General features: G+C 38.7%; 1 long non-coding RNA gene across 1 annotated transcript in view; it reads left to right on the top strand.

Annotated features, from left to right (window-relative positions):
• LOC129241516 (uncharacterized) overlaps positions 1–22,752 on the top strand; it is a 28,037-nt gene extending 5,285 nt beyond the window's left edge. The window contains exon 3 of the long non-coding RNA XR_008582140.1: positions 22,628–22,752. This is a non-coding gene — a long non-coding RNA (uncharacterized LOC129241516). The remainder of the gene's footprint in view (positions 1–22,627) is intronic.
• Positions 22,753–23,283: the final 531 nt, after the last annotated feature.

The raw sequence follows: 23,283 nt of genomic DNA, 5'->3' as shown, positions 1-23,283 counted from the left end.
CTACATATAGCCCAGACTAAGGGAAACATTTAGATAGTAAGGGCTTGTACTTTCAAAAAATCAATTTTTTTTGTCTTATCTTATTGTTTAACATTTCAAGAATATATTCCCAACATTTTAAGCCGATCTGAGCAAAACTTTTGGAGTTATTGTCCAATTAGTCTCGCGTCTTAGCTCTGACAGGTGCGAGCGTTCGGGAAGACTCTCAAACTTTTAAACGCGTTTTTCTCAAAACTACTTTTTGAAAGTCGGTGATCACTGCCATTTAAAAACTACTTGACCGTTTCATTCCAAACTTTTCTTCATATTAAATGCCTCCCCTCAACGTTTAGTTTATATTTTCTTTTGATATGAAGGGGGTTTCCCGCCCACAAATTGGCGGACATTTTCGTTGAAAATAGAAGTTTTCACTTTAGACCGCCGCCAAAAATTTTTAAACGAAGAAAAAAATAAGTAGACAACGTTGGGGGGAAGATTTAATGCTACTTTGACTAAATTTGAATTGGTTTTGGTTCCAGATAATTTCCGACCGAGATACAGTGATCACTGCAAAATGTTTTTTTTCAAGACGTTCCCGGACATGGTCTGTCACCGGCTTATTTTTAAGTATTTCCGCATGAAAAAATTACAGAATATAGTAAAAAGTATGCTTAATAATGTACATACAATTTTAATAAATTTGCTCTGTCCATATTTAAGAAAAAAATTCCCAAAAATAGTGTTTTTTTCCGCTGAAAACCTTTAACCCCTTTCTAAACCAATGTTTTTTTCACATATCTCTGGGGGAGACACAGATTACTTACTAAAAAATTGGCGCCTACACTTCTGTAAGGTGTTTGGTCGAGCTCTTCCTCCTATTTGTGGTATGCGTCTGGATGTTGTTCCACAAATGGAGGGAACTACATTTTTAAGCCGACTCCGAACGTTAAATAATTTTTTATGAGGAGCTTTTTCATAGAAGAAGTACACTCGAAGGTTGCCGTTACCTGCCGAGGGGCGACGCTATTAGAAAATTGTTTTTTCTGGATGTTGTTCCACAAACGGAGGGACCTACAGTTTTAAGTCGACTTCGAACGTCAAATGAATTTTTATGAGGAGCTTTTTCATAGAAGAAGTACACTCAAAGGTTGCCGTTCCCTGCCGAGGGGCGACGCTATTAGAAAATTGTTTTTTCTGGATGTTGTTCCACAAACGGAGGGACCTACAGTTTTAAGTCGACTTCGAACGTCAAATGAATTTTTATGAGGAGCTTTTTCATAGAAGAAGAACACACGGAGGTTGCCGTTCCCTGCCGAGGGGCGACGCTTTAGAAATTTTTTTGTTCAATAATTTTGTTGTTTCATACACGGAGAATCGAACCTACACATTCCCGAATGACAGTCACGCGCCAACCATTCGTCTACGGCGGGCACCATTAGCGTAGCTGCATAAAATCTTCAACTAACAAAAAACTCGAACTGCTTTGCTGTACCCTTAATTATGTGAATAATAGGAATTTTTAGATATATTTAGACCTTAGCGGTTTACGAGTTCATATAGAACGCCCATACATATACACTTACATTCATTTCTATAAATTAGTTTAAGGTCTTCTTAGACTTTTGACCATTTTGGAAGATTTTTTATATGAATGACCGATTATTAGTTTCTTAGTGGCATCCCACTTTAATGAGCTCAAATATAAATAAGTTAGAGATAGAGATAGAGATAGAGAGAGTAAAAAATGCTAGTATAAAAACGTAGTATAAATAAATGAGTACGTATGTATGTATGTGCATAAATACATCAAAAAAGAGAATTTTCCTATTAGCAAACACTACAGTGTTGGGGGAAAAAATGTTAGCTTGTGTTAAAGTTGCTATCAGCTACTCCACACCAAGCACTTCTCTTTGCTAGCCTAACCCAGTAAGCATTAATAATAAAAGCGCACCAGAAATGTGCATAATTGAGCTGAATGCTGGCTCATAGGAAACTGAACATTCTAGCATACATACATATAAAGCGTATCTCCAAGATAGAGCTATAGAGCTAAGCAATAAACATTCTTTAGTAATACACGCGTGTGTATGTATGTTTGTACGTTGGTACATGCATACATATTAATATTTGTATATAAAAACAACTTTGCTTTGTTTGCGTGCAGATGAATGAATTAATTTAATTTCTCGCTACTTAAGTAAAACGATATGCGCTTTAATATTTGCATATGTATGTGCATGTATGTATTTGAGTAAGCTATGCGGATTTGAATGTGTTCGAGAGAGTATAGTAATCCGTTGTGAGAGTGCATTTGAAATAAAATAAACTTCTCACACATCTCACAGACATGTGACAATCAGTGGCTGAGTAGGAGCATGACGATGCCCACACACACACACAAATGCATGTATACGTATGTGTGCATGTGGGAGCCATATTGCCAGATCGATTTGTAATTCAGAGCTAAAATGGTAGGGTAAATCTGATTTCCGACTTCATTCAAAAATGTGGCCGGAAATATGTCAACTTCATGAAGCTTTTAGCAATTTTAAATGCCTTTGTGAGGTTATCGAATTTTGTCGTTATTAAAATACCAATGTATAGGTTTTATATAACTTAGTGTTCTGGTAGTGGGGTGGCGAGCACTCACTTCCTTTCTTTTAAATTTTATTAATCATGGGTCCTTCGTCTTCGTTGTGTATCTGTGTAGATATGTAGTACCAAGAATGATCGATTACAAGATTACGTCCATCAGAGAGGCGTGACGTCACACTGGTGCAGTTGCGTGAGAGAAATGCAAAAATGCGTACAAGAATAGAAGAAATTACGCAAATAATACACGAAAACACAATTGTGACATCACACATACACCGATTATGTCAAATTCACTAAGAGCAGAATAGCGGTACGAGATAGGCGCTATTTTTTTAAAGGGTGATACATTTAGGGGCATCGGATTTTAAATTGAACCAAAGTTCAAATTGATGGGGCAATCTTTATTATTTTTGTGTAGGACCATTCATTACATTTAGTTTTTCAAGATAATCCCTTCTAAATGTTGGCCACAAATGCGCCGTAATTCGGCCTTCCGCAAACACCAATTTGGAATGACTCGCTGGAGGACTTCGGTATGTGCATACATATCTCGAGAATAACTTTAGTAATGTTGGCTTCTACCCTTATACTAATTGAAAGTCCAAAAATACAATCAAATCTTGCAAAAACTAAACCTTACCAACGAAATGATACGCTTGATAAAGCTGCTAAACAATTTGGTATTCTATCAGCTGCTTAAAATTATCATTTATTTCTTTTACTTGTTGTCTGAAGCACCAGCGAAATTTACTGCTAGTGATTGGTCGGTTGAGATTAGGCAGTGGTGACCTCATTGGAAATACCGTATCTATGACTATCGAGCTTTTCTGAGTTAAAAATTTTGCACACATTCCTCCAAATACTGGATCTCGTACTATGAAGAAACTATGATATTTCTTATTTAAACATAGTCCAGGAAGTTATCGAAAAAGTGCCGAATTCAGAAATAAAAATTTTTAAAAAAATTCTGGCTAAACAGTTTGAAAAGTTAATGACCCCTTTTTGAATTCATTTAAATTTTTATTTAATTTTATGTATTTAGAGTTTGAATTTTTGAGTTATACGAGTATAGTTTTTGTTGTAGTATGAACTATATTTTCATAAGCAAAAATTAATAATGATAATAAAATAAATAAAACACGTAGGAATCCGAAAGCCCTGGGAACTCCACACCATTCAATTTTCAAACTCGTAGCTGTGTTTATCGCTCATTGGACGAGCGACGCACATGCGAAAACCTAGGTTTACCATTTAACCCCCATTGCAGAAGCTGTGGGGATCCTTCAGACAAGGTGACCGTTGAGCACTTTCTCTGTAAATGTCCGAGCTTGGCAGCTAGACGATTAAGGTCACTGGATGCTCCTTTTTCGACAGCCTGGGGCAGTGCACCAGCCTATATCGCATCAATCGTCTCCATTACAGCTCTTGCTGGTTGTAGATATCTTCTTGTTGGAGGTCTCATAATGGTATCAAATAGCGCGTTAGTGCTATTTGGGGAGAGCCAGAGTGGTACTTTAACCATTTCACCTACCTATCTACTTAAAAAAAAAAATAATAAAAAAAAAATTATAATAATAAAAATAAAAAAATAATGAAATAAAAAAAAAAATAATAAAATAATAAAATAAAAAATAATAATAATGAAATAAATAAAAAAAATATAATAATAAAAAAAAAAATAAAACAATAAAATCTTTACAATATATCGCGCTGCTATTATTGTGAACACAGGTGTATTAGGCTTGCGAAAATTCGACCAATAACAACTCCCATTGCAATTAGTAGTTTTTATTCAATTTCAGTTTTATTTCTCTATTTCTTGTTCCGTATCTGGGTCACTCTCTCCATATCTATCTTTTTATCTATTTCTATACTATTCTCAACCGTTATAAAGGGTTTTCCAATAAGCGGTGTTATTCCCGTAAAAGATCAATGGTTTCGTTGCTTGGGTGGCACGTAGCGCCGTCTTGTTGAAAATAAACGTTGTCCAGATCAATACCATCCAATTCCGGCCATAAAAAATCGTTAATCATCTCTCGATAGCGCAATCCATTCACCCTAACTGTGGCTCCAGCTTTATTTTCGAAAAAGTAAGGTCGAATGACTCCGCCGGACCATAAACCGCGCACCAAACAGCCACACGTTGAGCATAGAGAGGCTTTTCAACAATAACTCTTGGATTTTCTGAGCCCCAGATCCGACAATTTGGCTTGTTGACGAAGCCACCGAGGTGGAAATGAGCCTCATCACTTCAGATGATTTTTCGATGGAATTCCGAATCATTTTCATGCATTTCAGCGACCCAATCAGCAAAGACACGACGTTGTTGATGATTGGCCGGCTTGAGTTCTTGTGTTAACTGGACCTTATAAGCCTTAAGACCCAAATCTTTATGCAAAATACGGTGTAATGAGGTTTGTGGAATGCCTAATTACAAAGAACGACGATGAATGGACAAATCTGGGGTTTCTTCAATACTTTCGGCTACTACAGCAATATTTTCAGCAGTTCTTGTGCGACGTGCGCGAATTTTATTCTTCACATCACTAACTTGTCCCAATAGCTCAATTTTTTTCACCAATTTCTGTATTGCGGTCTGACAAGGTGCTTCGCGATGATCCAAAAATGTTCGAGTTTTACGCACCGTCTCTGCCAAATTTTCACCATTTTTATAGTGAATTTTAATATTTTTAAATTTTCACCATTTTTATAGTGAATTTTAATCATTTCAATGCGTTATTCAGGCTTGCATCGTTCCATTTTTCTTGATGGCGTAGTTTCTACTTGTCAAATATCAAAAAATTACAGCTTCATGTGACATCTACCGAAATAGCGGGCTATTTAAAATAACACCCGTTATTGGTAAGCCCTTTACTATACCGACATACTCACCTTCGGCATTGCACTTTGAATTAAATTTTTTAATTTTAACTCATCTTTGTATCCATCTTTACTTTGTATTTTCTTTGCCTTTATCCTTTTCTTCATCTGTAGTATCACCTTTACCATTCATTCTTGTATAAATCTCAACCAAAGCAGCCAGATGAATGAAATCGACAATGTTTGATATTCCATTTGGCCCATTAATCTCATGTCTATGGGTCGCTCATTTCCGGCGCTTATAACGCCAATAGAAATTAGAAAAAATGCATAAGCTATCTTCTAGTCTTTAACTAAACATATTCGAAGAAACTTTTTCAAAATTTTGTATTTTAATAATAATATTTTATCATAAACAAATCGTATGAAGCATGCAACGTGCAGTAGTTTCATAAAAAAATCCTGGTTTCTCAACGAAGTGGCCGGATACAAACGACCCATCGACATGGGATTACGGTTAAATTTTTCAAAAGATGCTTGCATTTGGATTATTCTATAATTTTTGTGAAAAATTGTGCGTAAATTTAAAAAATAGAAAAACAATAAGAAAATATTGTCAAAAATATTCACGTATTTTAAATAGTACTCACTGCACAGCAGCGTAAATAAATATATGCAAGGATTTATTAAGACGTATTTACTTACTGTCTACCGAGTCTTAGGAAGTCGCTGAGAAAACCACATTCTCTGTAGTTTCAAATTGTTCGGCAATTTCAATAACTTCAAAAGCACTAACCAAATTGTATATAATCATATTGAATATATGCATGTGTGTGTGTGTGTACATATTTGTTACCTTGTTCTGTTTGAGCAAAAATGCGTGTTTGTACGATTGTTTATTGGCTGAGCTTTGGCGAAATATGTAGAACATTTGAACGTTGCTTAAGCGATTGCTCTCGATGATGACTGACTCGTTTTGCGTATAAGTATATCTATTGTCGTAATTTTTAATGCGCAATAACCATTTTAGAGATACAAGAAAATTTTATTTATTTTTGAGTCGCAACCTAAGTAGGTATAGGGTGTGCGTATGTACATACATATGTAGGTAGGTATTGTTATATACGCGCCGAATTCAGATGCAGATTGCGCCAACAGAATCCTCTTCATAACCCTGCCATACATATATCCCTTTTTGGCGGCATTCTTCTTTTTTTAAGCTTCCAAAAACTTATTTCGGGAAAATTATATAAATGATGGTTAAGTTTCAAGGGCCGGTGTTGATTTTGAATAAAATAAAATGTTTTGTGGAAATTATTATCATTTCTCTTTATTATGATAATATTAATATAGTTCAATTACGTATGGAACAAAATATCGGCCAAATGGCCGCCGCGGCCTCGGCGGCACACCTCCAAAGACCACCAAAAGCAAATAGTTCCTTATCTAAAGGGTGGTTAAGTTTCAAGGGCCGGTATTGATTTTGAATAAAATACAATTTGTTTAGGAAATTATTGCCATTTCTCTTTATTATGATAATATTGATATAACTCAATTACGTATGGAACAAAATATCGTCAAATAGCTGCGCGGCACGCCTCCAAAAACCACCAAATGCAAAGAGTTCCTTATCTAAAGGGTGGTTAAGTTTGAAGGGCCGGTGTTGATTTTGAATAAAATATAACTTGTTTAGGAAATTACAATATTACCATTTTTCTTTATTATGATAATATTGGTATTACTCAATTACGTATGAAATAAAATATCGGCCAAATGGCCGCCGCGGCCTCGGCGGCACACCTCCATTGGCCGAAATTTTCGATGACGCTGAGGCATAATTGAGGTTCTATGCCGTTAATGTGCCGAGTTATCTCATCCGTTAGCTCTTGAATTGTTGCTGGATTATCGACGTACACCTTTTCTTTCAAATAACCCCAAAGAAAGAAGTCCAACGGAGTCGTTGACGTTTAGGTGTGGTTCACATTGAACATCGGCCCTTGAAATTTAACCGCCCTTTATGTACATTTTTTGTTACTTTAAATAATGTGTTTCTGGTATGTACCATTTTTTGTTATTGCAGTTCAATTGCTATTGCATTTTCGTAAATTGGAGCATTTTGGTGAAATACAAGGAGACGAAGCTGAATGGCTAAACGCACCAGTTAATTAGGTTGCTTTGCCGATAAATTATATACAAATTCAAATAACTGCAAGCAAAACAAAAAACCCTTGTAAAGTGACAAAATATTTTGAAAAAGATTTCATGTAGTCGAAAACGTCAAACGTTCCAGTGCAAGTGTCAGCTATGGTTTGGCGATAATTAGGGTCGTCAAGTTTCGCCATGCAAATTGTGTGCTTTGTGCACATCATTTGAAATCCAGCCTACTGCATATGACCACAATGTAAGCTTATATATATTGCATATCCTGAGCACATACATACATACATACATGCGTGTTGAATTTTTCCACCTGTTCTTAAATAAATTCTCTCGTGGCGGATGTGCTTTCAACGCTTCGCATTTACAAAATATGTGCATGCATTTGTACTTATTTACATTCACTATTGGGCTCCCACCTCATCTTCATCTTTCCACCTCAGGGTCATTGTGATAAAAGCTGAAATTTGACATAAAAAGTGCACATAAAATTCAAAGAAGACATGACGTCAAAACATTACAAGGTTACTTTTCTTGATCTGTGCGTCATGAAAGCGAAAAAAAGTTGGATGAGTATGAAATGAAAAATGAAGAAGTGAAATCTTAAGTGAGCACGAAATGAATTTCAATGGAGAAGTGTATAATAAATCAGCCAAAAATACAATTAAAAAAAGATTTCGTCTGTACCAATTTACATATATGTGTATGCATCTGTGTATATGTACCCTCTGTGCCAAAAATAAACTTACTTTGTTTTTAAATAAAAGAAAAATAAGGCGCCGTTTTTTAAGAAAATTTCCAATTCTATTTACATATTAGGTTGGGGAATACGTTTGTAGAAGACTTTTATTAAAAAAAAAACAATAATTATATAAATAAGTTAATCAACAATTATATATAGGGTGGGCCATGTAAAATTTGCTTTTTGAATCGGCTAATCAATATTTTTTCAAACTTTTTTTTATTTTAAAGATTGAACGTTGTCATTTATGAATGAAAAATAATATCGTTCAAATGACTGCCACGACTGGCTTTACAGTAGGCCATTCGATCAACCCAATTTTTAAGCACATTTTCGATTGTTTGGGCTCCAATTTTATGAATGGCAACTTCGATTTCGTGTTTTAGAGCGTCAATCGTCTCTGGATGGTTCGCATAGCATTTGTCCTTAACAGCTCCCCACAAAAAATAGTCCAACGGGCTTAAATCACAGCTCCGAGGCGTCCAATTGATATTGGAATTCATAAACGGTAGCCAAAAGTTCGAGTGTAACTTTGGCAGTGTGACAAGTTGCACCGTCCTGTTGAAACCAAATGTCGTCCATGCCATCCTCTTTAATTTTTGGAAACAACTCGTTGAGAATGTCACGGTAACGCTCGCCATTTACTGTAACCGCGGCTCCTCGCTCATTTTCGAAAAAAAATGGCCCGATGATGCCGCCAGACCAAAAACCGCACCAAACAGTGACTTGTTGTGGATGCATTTGCTTCTCTACAGTAACGTGTGGATTTTCTGAGCCCCAAAACCGACAATTTTGCTTATTGACGTAGCCACCGATGTGAAAATCAGAAAAGAAGAAGAAGACTCACCACTTTGGAAATAGGTTTTCAATATTTCCCAATTTTGTTCAAGGGTATAGCATCCCATTTCGTAAATGTCAAACCTTTAAGTAAATTATGAACACATTTGACATGTCATTTGTGTTACCATTCTCAAAAAAATAGGTGGTTCAAAAAGCAAAAGCTATATGGCCCACCCTGTATTTCTCGTTGCTGTTTACAACCTCTTCCCACCTCTCAAGTGGTTGAGCCAGTTTTTAAGGACCTCTTTGTTATCGAAGGTAACGCCCTTCATATGATTTGCCAGGGAGCGGAAAAGATGGTAATCGGTCGGTGCAAGGTCTGGAGAATACGGTGAATGCTGAAGGACCCATTCGAGCTCTTAGAGTGCGGCTTTGACGACTTGTGCTACGTGGGGCCTGGCGTTGCCGTGAAGAAGTATGGTTTGACCATACGATCAGGCCTTTCCAGTCGAATGTGCATTGTAGAGTTCCTTGTTGACCATGGCATTCTTTTCGGCTATTTTCCGCGCCCATGTCTCCCTCCCAGTCCCACCACATACATTTCAAGATCTTCTTTGGATGAAGATCCGGCTTGACTCTCGGCTTTGGCGTATCTGCTGGAGCTACCCACTCCTTTCTTTGCTGCATATTGACGTGTAGGCACCATTTCTCATCTCCCTTGACGATTCGGTATCAAATGCGCAGCTTATGACCGCGTGTTGCTGGAGGCGAAACAATTTTAAGGCGACCTTCTTTGTCCTTTCGTTGAGTTCGAGAGGCACCCAGGCTCCCAGTTGTTAGGTAAATCTCATTGAATGAAGGTTATTGAGAATAGTTTTATGATCGAACTTTATTTTTTCTGCCAATTCACGAGTGGTTTAGCGATTGTTCTTCTTTAAAAGTGATTTGAGACGTTCTTTATCGAATTCAGAAAGCCTTCCTCTGTGGGGCGTGTCATCGACGTCGAAATCGCCATTTTTGTACTTTGTAAACCATTTCCGTGCTGTAGGCTTCCTTATGACACATTCGCCATACATGTGGCAAATGTCCCGGGCTACTTCGGTAGCTTTTTGACCTCGATGAAAAGCAAAAAAGAGCAAATGGCGTAAATGTTGATTTTTGCCTCCTGGGTATTACATTTCTAAGTCTCAAACCTAATAATAAAGTAGGTTAGGTTAGGTTAGGTTGGTATGGTTGCCCAGGGAGTGAGCACACTTGGACGAAGAAAGATTCGTCCTTTGTGATACCATTGTGAAGGAGGTGAGGTGAAAGGGAAAGACCGATGCGATGCAGGGAGAGGGCGGGGAGAGGTGGTGATGGGATGGTTAGGAGCGTGCGGATTATGAACGATGACTATGTTTGCGTCAACCGCTTTGTGCTGCTGATGAAATTCATCAGATTTTTAATGTCAGCGCCAGCTATATCAGCAGGTGTGGCAAAGAAATAAGAGCCAAGATGCCTGGATCTTAGCCCCGCCAGAGCAGAGCAGCTAAGGAGAAGGTGTTGAGATGATTCCACCTCATCCTCCATTCATCCAGCGCATAAAGGACTCGACGTGATTCCAAGTCTCACAGCATGCATTCCTCGCGCATTGTGTCCTGTGAGAGAAACCACTAGATTGGAGAGCTGATGTTTTGTCAGCCTCCACACTTGGCCAGAAGCATTTCGCAACCTTATGCGTTTGTGTATTTGCCCAGCGCTCGCTGAGTTGGTGCGATGCCCATCTTTCCAGGAGCAGACCGGTGGGATCCCATTTCTAATAAAGTAAATAACTCAAAAATTCAATTAATATAGTTTTGTAGAGCAGAAAAAATTCTATCGAATGAATAGCTACGCTTTGCCAAAGAGCAAAGAAATCGCAGAAAAATTTAAGAAAATATAAAAAGCTAAGTTCATAGTTCTCCGACCCACTATACTATATAAAAGTCTTTTTTTCAATGAATTATTTTTCTTGGTTCCTTGTACGCAGACTTTTTCTACCGAGTGTACATACATACACACATACATATTTTTGATCCATAAAGTGGTCAGTTAAGACACTTAACAGTCTGCTCTCGTACTTTATTTTATGGTACAGACAAACTTGCAGTTAATGTCGATGTCCGGTAGCGGCACTTTCGCAAACATACAATACAAATTAGGAAAGGAAACCGCACAATTTTTATCATTACTTTGGCGATTGTTGTTGTTACACTTTTTACGGGCAATTTGCGCCCATATATAGAGCTACTAAGTAGATATGTATTGTTGTTGGGCAACTTCCTTCCTGTGCAATGACTAATAAAACCTTCTTAAAGTGCATGTGTGAGTGTGTGTGAGTGGACTAATGCATGCATGTATGTATAAGCATTTTTTTAATGTACGCGAGCATGCGCCTCAACTGCCATATCTCCACTTGCATTTCCATTTACATTTCCATGTACATTTCCACTTCCACTTCCCCTTTTCCATCTGTTTTTGTTTCTATTTCTATTTACATCGCCACTTCCACTTCCTATTCCGTTTGTAATGCCTTTGCCACATCTGTTGCTTCATTTCTTCTCTATTCCGCTGTATCTAAAAGAAGTAAAGCAATCTTTCGCATGAGAATACTTGCACGCATACCCTCACTTGCACGGGTAAATATATGTGTGTGTGTGTATGAGCGTTTACTGTAAGACGCATTGCAGCTGCATTTTAGTCGAGCTGGATTACGCAACTTGAATGAACTCCAATACAAATACACACACATGCGTAGATATACACATGCATACATATTTGTACTTTACTTTATATTAACCCAATAGGGAAAAATATTAGTTGCAAACTAGAAGACTACCATATCGCTTTTCAGCGCAACCAGTTTGTGAGTTCGAGTTCTATTCTTTTGTTCTGTGTTGGCAAATGATATCCTACGAGATGTCAATTAACTGGTTATGTATCAGCAAAATACCAGTTAAAATATCTGTGCATACTAGCCAAAAAAAAAATCTAGTCCAAGTAGTCTAGTTTTTGACCTAAGATAACTAGTTTTAGTTAACTTCTTTCCCATAGAAATTTCACAGAATTTATTTTTGCTTCAATTTCTGGCTCATTGGCGCTGATAGAGGGGCGGATAGATAAAGCAACTGGCATAAATTTGCATACGTTGCCAGCACGAGAAGAGTCGTTCCCACGACAGTCGGTTCTACGTAACCGGAGCGACCCGGATTTATATCCGGCTAAGGACTGTCACTTCAGCAGCATTCCCGGTATACTAAGTGTGGGGATTGTTTATGCTGCTATAACAAGAACAACTGCCAAAAATGACAGTGTTTTGGGAGAACTTGAGTTGCTACATGGGTTTCGTCGGGTAAAATAAGGCCTATTTTCAATATTTTTTTTCTATGTAAAAAATTATTTATTTAATGCAAACTTTTTTCTGTCTTATAGATACATATTTAAAGAATAATTTCTGAAATTTTCAAAAAAAAAAAATTAAAACTCCGCCATTGTGACATCATTTCCGGTGACCCCTCGAAAAAAAGGTGCCTCCGCGTTGTTAGCATAACTCCTGACAGGATCATCAAAAATGAAAAAACAAAAATAAGTGTTTTAGTTAAGACCATAAACTCGTGCTTGAACGAGGGAAAGAAAAAAAAGTAAAAATTGGAATTTTGGCAGACAAATTTTCAAAAAATTAAAATTTCGGTCAAATTTGCTTGACATTTTGTTTTTTTTTTAAATAGTTGTAATTGAAAAAAAAAAGAACAAAATCCAACAACTTTAAGGTAAACTTCAGTAATCTTTGTAATAGATATTCATAATATAATTCGGATAGTCGATATACTTACACAAAATCCTCCAATCATTGCGATGCGTTGGTGCTTCCATACGCGTGTCATACATTTTTTTTCTATATAAGTAAAAAAAGAAATTCTTTTATAAAAATTCATCATTTTACTACTGATATAGTTCCACTGCTATTATTCAGTGACTGCGCTAGAATATTTCCATACTGGTTTGGCTTTTCCCTACAGGGTGTCTTAATCCATACGCATTTACCTACATATTGATAGACATGCGAGTTGACGAGACTTGTCGAGTGCACGTTTCAACTCGTGAGTAAAATTTTTGAGTCGGTCACCATTGTCAGCTATGTTAAACTGCCACTAGGGTACGCCGACGTATGAGGATGCACATAAGGTGCCTCCAACTAGTGTAGCTTCCCACCGTTTACGCAGTTGTTTTGCTTTATTTTGTTGTTGCGTTGCACTGTTGGTGGTGCTCGGTGCGTTGGGGACGCTGGGAACGTTGGCGGACGTTACCACTTCCTTTCGCGCTTCATTTCATTTCACTGCTACGTATAGTAAAAACCAAATGTATTCTCTTTGTTGTTGTTGTTGCTCAAGCTGTTGGTGTTGCTGCAGCGCACTGGTGGCAGAGTTCACTTCCGTTGTCGATTTTATTGCTGGCATTTTTTGTTGTTATTGTTGCTAGTGTTGGTAGTGTTGGTGTTGGCGTTGTCGCTGTGCACTGCGATCATTTTTGCTATCATTACTGTGCTAGCTGCTTCTACTTGTATTTATTTCTTTGTAAATATGCGTGCGCACATCTTCACACATATAAATATGTACGTGCATGCAGTGGCGTAGATCGCTCTGAGCCATGCGGGGGATACACTTAGCCCTGCCATAAGTTTGGTTACAAGTAAAGCCCGTTATAGATATGAAATAAAAGCTACTTTTTTTTAATGAAGTTAGTTTTACTTTGTGTAAATATTAAAAAAATATAAAATTTTCATTCAAAATGATCACCATTTGCTTCTGCGCAAGCCTTCAAACTAGTAGACCATTCAGCTATTACAGCACGAACGGATTCCATGGATGTCGCTGTTCGAAACAAAAATTGTTTGAGACTCTCCAAATTTCTGTGAGGTCTTCGACTGACACCAATTCTGATCATAAACTGTAGTCCAATGGATTCAGATCTGTACTTCCAGACGGTCAATCTTCTGCGGCTATGAACCCAGGAATATTTTTCTTTAGCCACTGCTGGGTGGTTTTTGCCTTATGGGCTGGAGCGGAATCTTGTTGGAAGATCCAATGCTCTCCACCGATAGGAGTACAGCTTAACTGCTTTACTACGCCTTCTAAGACGTCCTCCTGGTACACTTTTCCCCCCGGTATTAACCTCTTTTTCCCAAAAATTAAGAGATGTACCGCTTTTACAAGACACTCCCCACCAAACCATTACGGAGGCTGGATGGTGAACCAACATTTTTTGCGTCTTTAGAAGTTTTAGCGTAGATTTTGTCGTTTTGCTTATTAAAAAAATTCTTCAACAGTGAAAATTTTCTCATCTGTGAAAATAATATTTTCATGGCCCTTGACCGCATGTCACCAAAGTAGCTGCTTGCATCTGTCGAGTCTAATTTTCTTCAAGCGCGTTGTCAACAGATGACCAGTTGAGCGACGGAAGGCTGTCATGTGGAGATCGTCTCTAATTAGTCTTGACATGGATCTGTGCTAGATCTAGATATTCGTTTAAATAGTGGAAAGGACTTTCTCTCACCCCCTTCGCCCGGCAGCTTCTGCAGATGGGATTGAAAGGAAGGTTACGTCTGGCTGCATGATCCTCTACCTTCCAGTGATCTGTTAGAGATGACCAATTGAGCGTTAGAGACGACCAACTGAGCGACGGAAGGCGGAGATCATCTCTAATTAGTCTTGACATGGATCTGTGCTAGATCTGGACATTCGTATAAATAGTGGAAAAGCCTTTCTCTCACCCCCTTCGCCTGGCAGCTTCTGCAGATGGGATTGAAAGGAAGGTTACGTTTGACTGCATGATCCTCTACCTTCCAGTGATCTGTTAGAGTTGTAGTGATACGTGAAATGCTTGAGTGGGAACATCCTAACAGGTAATTCGACCTCTGGATGTAGCAATCGTAGCAACTATCACCGCCTCTGTTATGTCTAGGGCCAAATCTTTTCCTGCCAGCTCATTTGCTATCTCATTACTCTCTACATTCCTATGACCTTCTTCCATGACCAAGCAATTCTAGTTCCACTCTAACCTGCAAGACGGGGAGCTCGCAATAGAGGTGCGGGCGAAATCAGTCTACCGCAGGCTAATAGCAGTCTCGCACCAACCAGTTCGACTGCGGCGGGTGCCTATGTTATTAGTAATTAAAAGATGAAGAAGAATTACTTCTTTTATTTTGCTTCTTCTTTTTATTTAAATACTTAATGCGGCCCTCGGTAAACAGATAAATTGTTTCACATTTTCCACTCAGAAAGTGCTTTCGGAGGTCCACCATTAAAGAATTTTTCATAAAACTCAACAATTTTAATCAACATCTCCATCTTTGATCCAAATTAATCTTGTAAAATTCTGAACTCACTAACAACGAAAGCTTGTTGTTATTGTTGTAGCAGCATTAGCATTCTCCATGCATGTACGAGGAATGTTGCTGGAGTGACAGTCATTGGCCGGATATAAATCCAAATCGTTCCGGTTACGTTGAACCAACTGTCGTGGGAACGTCTAGTCTATGCGAAAGGTAGCTGTTGTTGTTGTAGTAGTAACTTTGCCCTGTCAGTGTAGTGTAGTCACCGGTTGTCTTCGTCTAGCTCATCTAACGGAAACTAGCTGTTTCGACAGGTTGGGACCAAAGGCATAGGGGTGTTAGATAAGTGGGTTTAGAGGGGGGGCATGTGAAAAGGTGGTTAGTGTCGTGCGGGGTGCCTTCACATGCTGAACATATGTTCAGTATGTCGGGGTCGATTCTGGATAAGTAGTAGTTAAACCTGCTACAGTATCCAGAATGTAATTGTGCCAAGGTTACGCGGGAATCTCGGGGAAGTTGGAGCTCTTCATCTGCGATTGGTGGTGGTTGGACTCCGATAACGGCATTCGGGGGTCGGGAGCCTAAGAAGGTGGTGTGGGTCTCCCGATGAATGTCGTTTATGGCCTGTCTGTACACTGTCCGATCCAGTGGCTGTCTTCTGGTTTTGTCTGAGATCGCGTCCGCGTAGTTGAGGAAATGCCTCCTGATGTGCCTGGGAGGTGGCTCAGGCTCAAGCTGGTGACTGCATGGGTGAGGCCTGCGGTAACACCCTAGCAGAAACTGTTTATTGAGCAATTTGTTATGTTCCTTAACAGGCAACATAAGGGCCTCATCGTGTAGATGTTGTATCGGTGACATCATAAGACATCCTGTCGCGGTCAGTAATGCAGTGTTTTGGCAGGTCTGAAGCTTCGTCCACTGGGAATCACTGGTTCTAGGCGACCAGACAGGCGCAGCATAGTTTAGAACCGGTCGGCCTATCGCTTTGAAAGGCGACAGCAACATTTCCTTATCTTTGCCCCAAGTGCTGCCGGCAAGCGACAGCTGTTGATGGATTGTAAACTTATAACAAATTCAAGGGCGATAATATTCAATAAAATTTTGGGTATTTTTCGTCAGTTCTGAGTGCATTCAAAGTTTTATTTTTATACCCGAACGGAAACAACTCATCAAGATCGTTTATAGCTTCATATTTTCACGAGCTTGCAGAAGCTGGAGATCTTATTTGATCGAGAAAGATTTAATCTTTTAAATTCTTTGGCCCCCGAAATTTCCTCTTTGTCATATTTTTTTTTTTTTATTAACGTTCTTTTTGAAGTGTAAACGGCTCCTGGTTACAGTTACTATAAGATGGTGGGCATGAGGAACACAATTGATATGATTTTATTACAAAATTTCAATTTCCGCATCTTGAATTTTCTGAGCAATGGGAACACAAAATTTTCGGGAGGCCCCCACACGGTTTTTTTTAATAAATCCATCTTCGCGAGCCAGTGAGTTGAATATTTATGAAATGCCCTTGTAACTTTGTTGCCACATCTCGAGGCACATCATCATCATTTACTAATTTTAATAAAAGTTGCTACGATTTTAGCTCAGCACTGTTTTGATAAAATTATTCATCTTCGTCTTCTATGGGGTGCGGACAAATCGATCCCCTTAATTTCTACGCCACTGCACGCATGTAAATATGTATTTCGGTGTACATATGCACATATATACTATGGACTATATACGTAGATATTTGTGATACGAACGTATGCGGATTTGTGGTTTGATTCATTCATGAATTCATATTTCGCTGCTATAATTGATAAAGCGGTGCGCGACTATTCAGCGACCTAATAAAGTCTGATTGCCTGACACCTAAGAAATCATGGTTTTCACTATTTTTGTTTTTTTTAGCCGGATGTTGGAGATTTCATTTTTTTAACAATTTGTATGTTTCGTAAATTAAATCAAAAGCAAATAAATGGAAACAAACTTTTGTATCAGGCAAATACAGGATGTTGCAATTGCGAGTTTCTCTTTAGCAGTGTTTTGTTTTGATGTTCGATGCCACATCCTTTGAGAAATGTTCAGTAGAAAATTTACTATTTATCATGAAAATGTTAAGTTTGTTCATATCTTCGAGTGCAGTAATCGTCCAACAGAGCCAGGAACCATAATGAGAAAAATCTACGGTCCTACGGTTCGGCTTGAAAACGGCACGTATCGCAACCGCTACAACAACGAAATTAAAAACCTTATTGGAGGTGAAAATGTAATACGTTTTATTAAAGCGCAGCGGATTAGATTAATTGCCCAACGAAAGAATCCAAAAAAGGGTGTTTACTTTGCGTCCAACTGGAGGAAGAAAGAGAGGCCGACCAAGAACGGCTTGATAACGTCGAAGCAGACTTAAAAGCAATGAAAGTTCGTAATTGGAGAAATGAGGCAAGAGAGAGAGAGAAAGACTGAATTGGAGGAGGACTGTTGATGAGGCTATGGTCCACCACAGACTGTGAAGCTAAGAGAGAGAGGGCGAGAGCGAGCCAAGAAGAAATAAATAAAAAAAATACAAAAAAAATGTATTTTTCCGGCTCCGTACAAGAGACAAAATAACATAACGGACGGTACGTTCAAATGGAAATATCACTGTATGAGAAAGTATAGAAGGGGATCAAATTTTGCCAATTCTAATTGACGGCCGCCGCAGCCAAATGGTTTGGTGCGTGACTACTATTCGGAATTCACAGAGAGAACGTAGGTTAGAATCTCGGTGAAACACCAAAATTAAGAAAAACATTTTTCTAATAGCGCTCGCCCCTCGGCAGGCAATGGCAAACCTCCGAATGTATTTCTGCCATGAAAAAGCTCCTCATAAAGATTTGCCACGTCCCTGTTGACAGTCATAATTTCGGGGTTGTAACAGACTTTCTTTGTCTAGGAATCGGCATTAACACCGATAACAATGTCAGCCTTGAAATTCAACGGAGAATCTCTCTTTGCAAGAAGTGCAACTTTGCACTAAGTAGGCAAGTGCAAACTCGGCGAACAAAACTCATACCTTATTAGGCTCTCATCATTTTCGTCCTAACGTATGGCGCAACGATGCTTAGACGATGACAACATCCGATGAGGTGTCCGTTGGAGTGTTTGAGAGAAAAATTCTATGGCAACTTTTTGGACCTTTGCACGTTGCTGATGGCGAGTATCGCAGATACTAAATTTATTGCGAAGAGCAAATGGTTGGCAACATTGCACAGCTCAGCTCAGCTAATGAGACGTCACGCACTCTCTGATGGGCGCAATCTTGTTTCTATCATTCTTGGATATAAAGATCAAACGAAGATGAGTAACTGACCCTGACCTGACCCATTCGATGACATGTCCACTACGTTGTCTGTGAATCATTCTCACTTGCATTCAACATAAAAACGAAAGGAAATAAGAGAGCGGAAAAATGCAAACTTGGGCAGTTAAACTTATCGAAAATATGGCATAGGTGCCATATAAAATATATTTAGAAAAAGTAGGAAACAAATTTCGACATAAGGGCCTTATCTACAGTGACCGACAAAAGTCTACATGGACCCCCATTTCCGCTGGATTGAAAGTTCAAAAACTTTACTGAAAAATGTGTTTACACAGTTTTATTTGAAAGTTTTTTCTAATCATTAAAAACTTAAAATCAAAAAAACAAAAAATCCATACATTAAAATAAAATAGCAAAGCTATAGCAAAAAAAAAACCTAAAACCAACGTTGACAAAAGTCTACATACAATACACAAATATCTTACTCCAGTGTGAAAAACTTCACTTAACTCTAAGTACTATTGGTCTTAGTATTTAGTTGGTCCACCATTGGCATCAATTACAGCTTGAAGCCGTCGAGATGACTAAATTTGTTAACTCTGCAGAAGTTATTTTGTTTCAAGCTTCTATTAGTCGTTCTTTGAGTACTGAAGCGCTTGAAATCGGATTTTTTTCCAATTTTTCGATCTAAAATTTCCCAGACATGTTCAATAATATTCAAATCTGAGCTTTGCGTTGGTGTAATTATTTAATTGCCTTGGAGCATGGTAAAGCAGCCAATCTTTCACAATGTGTGCTGTGTGCTTTGGATCGTCATTCTGTTGAAAGTATCAACCTGGACCAAGCTCCAAATCATCCACCGAAGATTTCAGATTGACTTCCTATAGTGATTTGTATTTATAACGATCCATATTACCTTGAATAAATACTAATCTTCCAACTCCAGAAGCAGCAACAGCTCCCCAAACCATTACATTGCCGCCACCATGCTTCCTAACTGTTGATACCAAATTCTTCGGACTCAGTGCAGTATTTTTTTTCCTCTACACTTTTGCTCTTCCACCGCTACCGAATATATTAAACTTCAACTCGTCTGTAAACAAAACTTTTTGCCAAAAATCCATCTCCTTTTCCCTGTGTGCTTTGGCGAACTCCAGGCGAAGTTTACGGGTTTTTTTCAGAAATAAGAGGCTTTTTTCGTGGTGTTCTACTATGAAAATCGTTTTTGTTCAGAGCTCTTTGAATTGTTCTTGGATGAAGACACTTGTGGGATGAGCTTGCTATATCCTCGGTCAATTTCAAACTTTTGGATTTTTGTCCACTTCTTTTAGAATCAAGCTGACGTCTCGGTGAGATATTTTGCTCGGGCCACTGCGCGGCTTATTTTCGGTGGAATCACTATTTTTTAAGTTTATTTTTAATGGTCTGGACTGTTGCACGACTTAAGTTTAAGATTTTTGAAATTTCACCATATGATTTTTTTCTTTCCTGTGCTGAATAACTAAATTTCTAACGTCAACTGATATTTCTTTTCGAGGAACCATTGTAGTTGCTTAAGCATTCAAGTTGCAACTAAAATCAATATTAGCAAAGCAACAAACATAAGGAAAGGATATCAATAGACAAACGGTATTTTACCGTTATCACAACATAGGATATCAGAGTACAAGCTAGGAAACCGGTTCTGTATGTACACTTTTGTCAACGCTGTTTTTACATTTTTTAGCATAACTGTGTTGTTTTAAGCTAAAGAATGGAATAGTTTTACTTGTAGTTAAGTCGATTAGAAAAAGATTTTAAATGAAATTGCATAAATACATTTTTAAGCAAAATGTTTGTACTTTTTAAACAACGAAAGGGAAGGGTTTTTTTTTTGTTTTTTTTTTTGTTCCGGGATGACGCCCGTGAAGAGGGAACTCTCATGAGTACTATTATACCGGCATAGCAGTATGCACGACTTGTAGCCTCACAGCTGCACCTACGTACTAAACACCTCTCCACTATCTACCGCTTTCCTCGCGGAACTGTCCAAGAAGGAATTACCTCACGGGGCTGGTTAGCTCATAGGCTTCTAGTTATTTCGTCTACGAACCTCCGCGCGTCTTAGATCATTGTGGATATATTTTGCATGCGCGCAGATACGCTTCCAGTTATCGCTCGATTTTAGCACAAAATCTATAATTTTTCTCCGTTTAATATACCACACGTTTCGGGAGCATAGCGTGGACATTGGAACAAGACGTGGTTAGCGTCTTCTTCCCTATCCGTGCAGATTGGGCAGTTTGGGGAAATGTCATGACCGAATCTATGGAGGTATTTTCTGAATATTCCGTGCCCTGAAAGAAATTGGGTTAGGTGGAAGTTTGTTTCCCCATGCTTCCTTTCTAACCACGTCGTAAGAATGGGTACTAGCCCATGCGTCCATTTACCTTTCGGTGAACTGCTCCACCGCTCTTGCCAGTGGGCGATCGAACGACGCCTTTCTTCTTCTGCAATAGTTTTACGACTTGCACTACCGTCGTGTTCAGATAGCCTTATATAGACTCTCTGCATTTCTTTCGCCAAAATGTCTACGGAGACTAGCCCTGCTATAACGAAGGAAGCATCGTCCGAAATTGTACGGAAGTCGCAGATAGTTCGCAAAGCGCTTAGCCGATAGACGGCTGTCAGTTTTTTTGTGAAGCTTTTTAAGTTCAGTGCATCAGCCCAGATCGGTGCGGCATACAAAAGAACTGAGCTGACTACCTAGCTATATAGCATTCTTTTGCTGTGGCTAGGTCCGCCATTGTTTGGCATGATTCGCGACAGGCAGGACTGCACACTCGATGCTTTCTTCACGGCGTATTCCAGGTGCGTTTTGAAATTTAAACGGCTGACAACCATCACTCCTAGGTATTTTAAAGCGGGTTTTGAACTAATGGTTACAGAGCCAACATTTACGATTATAGTTTCTACTATCTTCCTGCTGCTTATTAGAACTACATCGGTCTTATGCTCAGCTAATTCCAGCTTCATAGACCTTAGCCAAGTCTTGATCCTGCTTACTGATTCGCTGGCTATCCTCTCAATTTCGTGGATATGTTTTGCTACCATTACCACCGCGATGTCATCCGCGAATCCAATAACTTTAGGTCTAGGGGGCATATCCAGTCTTAGAACACCATCGTACATTAGCTTCCATAGCAGTGGGCCCAGAACTGATCCTTGAGGAACCCCTGCTGATACGATATACTTCTCAACGCCTTGGTCACTACTAAACCTCAGTTTACGGTCCCTGAAATAGCTCTCAATTATTTTGATTATATATCTAGGCGACCCCAATTTTGCGAGGGTTTCGAGTATACGCTGCCAGCTACCTGTGTTAAAAGCATTTTTGTCGTCCAGAGTTACCACAGCGCAGTATTCTTTTTTTCCCGCTGCGCCATCTCTTGCCTTCAATGGCTTCTGTTGCTAAATCTACTACGCATTTGATAGCATCCACTGTTGAGCGGGATTTCCTGAAGCCAAACTGGTATGTGGATAGAATACCTTTGTCTTCAGCGAAAGACGACAACCTGTCGCAAATAATTCTCTCCAGAGTTTTCCCCATTGTGTCTAGGGAGGGGTGTATGTAGACTTCTGTCGGCCACTGTATGTGTGCATGCGTACATGTACACATACATATATAGGTATGTACATAAATAACGGCGAGTAACAGCGGGCACGAAGAGTATGCCACTCTATATTAGGTTATGAGTTACTCAATGAATTCATTCACAGTTTGCCCACTTAAACATGCATACATATTTATATACATACATACGCACATACAAACATGCGCCATATATATTTATGATTAAATTTAGTATATATGTATGAACACATGTAACTTGTCTGCTATAATTTCTATTATTCTTATTTTTTTTAGTGCGTTGTTGCACATGCACGGACATCCATACCAACATCATTGGGCACATATACGTACATATGTATGTGTGCATCTGCATATGCAAACGGCTCGTCTCGTCACATACTGGGTTTTTTGAATGGGATCACCACACACACACACACACACCCACATACACAGCACCAATAGTAACTAATTGCACCAAAAAAAACAAAAAAACAACACAAAAAACAAAAAAGAAGAAAAAAAATGAAACGAAGAAATAATCGAAAATGAAAACAAACATTGGAAATTATGCGCTGATAGGCTGGAAATACCCACATGCTGATTCTCTCCCCGCTATCTCGCGCCCTCTGCTGCTGCTTCAACACTCTAGGTCAATATACGCGTTCAATGCTCCTGCGGGCACTCGATTGCCGTGATCAGTGTGTTTTTTCACGCTGCTGTTTTCGTACTTGCTGGGTGAGTGTGCCACTACTTCCGGTGTTAAATGTATTTTTAGTTTTCACTACATGCCATATACGCAAACACACACATACATATATGTGCATGCACATAAATACATACATATGCATATACGCATTGTCTATATTAATGCTCGCTTTTGCCTTCCGCTCGACATGAATACTTAAAAAATATGAATGGAATACTTATGCTCTTTATTTGGTCCCCTTTCA

The sequence above is a fragment of the Anastrepha obliqua genome, chromosome 3, assembly GCF_027943255.1.
Source record: "Anastrepha obliqua isolate idAnaObli1 chromosome 3, idAnaObli1_1.0, whole genome shotgun sequence".
NCBI classification, from domain to species: domain Eukaryota; kingdom Metazoa; phylum Arthropoda; class Insecta; order Diptera; family Tephritidae; genus Anastrepha; species Anastrepha obliqua.
Note: the sequence above shows the minus strand (reverse complement) of the source record. Positions and strands in the feature narration are given on the sequence as shown.